This window comes from Phalaenopsis equestris, unplaced genomic scaffold, assembly GCF_001263595.1.
Source record: "Phalaenopsis equestris unplaced genomic scaffold, ASM126359v1 Scaffold000364, whole genome shotgun sequence".
Taxonomy (NCBI): domain Eukaryota; kingdom Viridiplantae; phylum Streptophyta; class Magnoliopsida; order Asparagales; family Orchidaceae; genus Phalaenopsis; species Phalaenopsis equestris.
In genome coordinates, this window is record NW_018164806.1 from 600,097 (window position 1) to 601,764 (window position 1,668).

Sequence of the window (1,668 nt, forward strand, 5' to 3'; positions counted from 1 at the left end):
TGTTGATTGTAATGCTTCCCATGAGGGATCTTTATTTGCAGATGATCTTACGAGTTCCTCAAGCCATTTTGATGCAATATTTGGTTTTCAAGATTTTATTGAAGCTTTTGGTTCTGTGAAACCATCGAAACCTGATCTACAAGCATACCTTAAGGATGGATTATTTGTGTGCTTTAGTGAAAACTTAGATGTGCTTGATTAGTGCAAAAAACAAAGTTATTACCAAGCTATGAAAAATATCTTGGTTTTGGGGACATTCTCCTCGGTAAAAAAATCAAAATCATAAATAGCGTATCTACATTCACTTGCAGTAAGATTGGCAGTAAAATCCTCATAGTTGAGAGCAGGTTCACCAACTTTGTCTACCACAACCTGCTTCAGTTCTCATCAATCTTGTAAATTATGAAACGGTAGGTTCTCTTCGCATTCAATTCAAGGAACTTCAACTTACAATCATCATTCACAACCATCCCTGATGCTGAATTAGCCTGCAAGTATTTATGTAAAATATCAAACAATAAAATTTATTCCTTTAAAGAAAAGAATTCTACTTAAACGTAAAAATGCCATCACTTTTGATGAAATGCATCAATAATTAATTTAGCCTAACCTGTATTTTTTTTTTTGTCAATGATGCTGTTCCAATCCATGAAGTTCAAACATGTATTAAATTGAAATAGCCTCACATGCCAGTTATGCAATTAGCTTGGCCAGAGAAACATTAATGAAAACTTAGCTTGATAAATTAAGAAAGAAATTAAAAAATTAAAACAAAAAACATTACAAATCATTACAACTAGTTGTAGTAGATCAAAAGATACCCTTACCTTTAGCTCCTGGGGGCATTAAAACAATGTCGGGGAGGTGAAACAGGATGAAATCGTTTGTTTGATTTTCTACTAGATTTAATACAAAAACAAAGCAAGAAAAAAACTTGGTTTAACATGCAAATAGAAGTTTAAGAGATTATTAAAATTAATATTACAGATTTCTTGCATAAAAAACCATTGGTACTAAGCCTGGATAAAAAAATTTGACAATTTATGTTAAATTTGTAGCTGATCACAAAATCTTATGCCAGAATTCAGTAAACGAATCCAAACTTGATGTTTACTAATGGTAGAGAAATCCCGGTAGGAGAAGAGCTATGACCTTACTTGATTGTGGTGAGAAATAAGCAGATGATTTTATACAGTGTTATCAAAAGTGATATACCACAATTTCTAAATGAAAATAGGAAAGATTTGGTTAGGAAATCTACCACAAGTGTTGTGTCCATATGTGAGCTTTTGAAACTCATGAGCTTGCAATTGCCTGAAGCTTCCATTTGCAAGCACTAAAAGCACCAAAATAATTGGAAAAAAAATACATATATCAGTATAAAAAATCAGGGTGAATAAACCCTTTTCATGCATGATAAGCCTGAGCAATATATTTAGAAATGATAAGCCCTTTGCTGCATGATAAGCCTGAGCAAAATATTTAGAAATGATAAGCCCTTTGCTGCATGATAAGCCTGAGCAAAATATTTAGAAATGATAAGCCCTTTGCTGCATGATAAGCCTGAGCAAAATATTCAATCATACAACAGGAGATTCAACAGCAACCAGCTAAAAAGAGCAACCCAACCGAAACCAGGGAGGGGAGAGAAGGAAACAACCATCTCAC

At 33.3% G+C, this 1,668-nt stretch overlaps 1 protein-coding gene across 1 annotated transcript in view; it reads left to right on the plus strand.

Annotated features, from left to right (window-relative positions):
* LOC110026352 overlaps window positions 1–1,668 on the plus strand; it is a 19,738-nt gene that overhangs the window by 10,127 nt on the left and 7,943 nt on the right. The window lies entirely within an intron of this gene.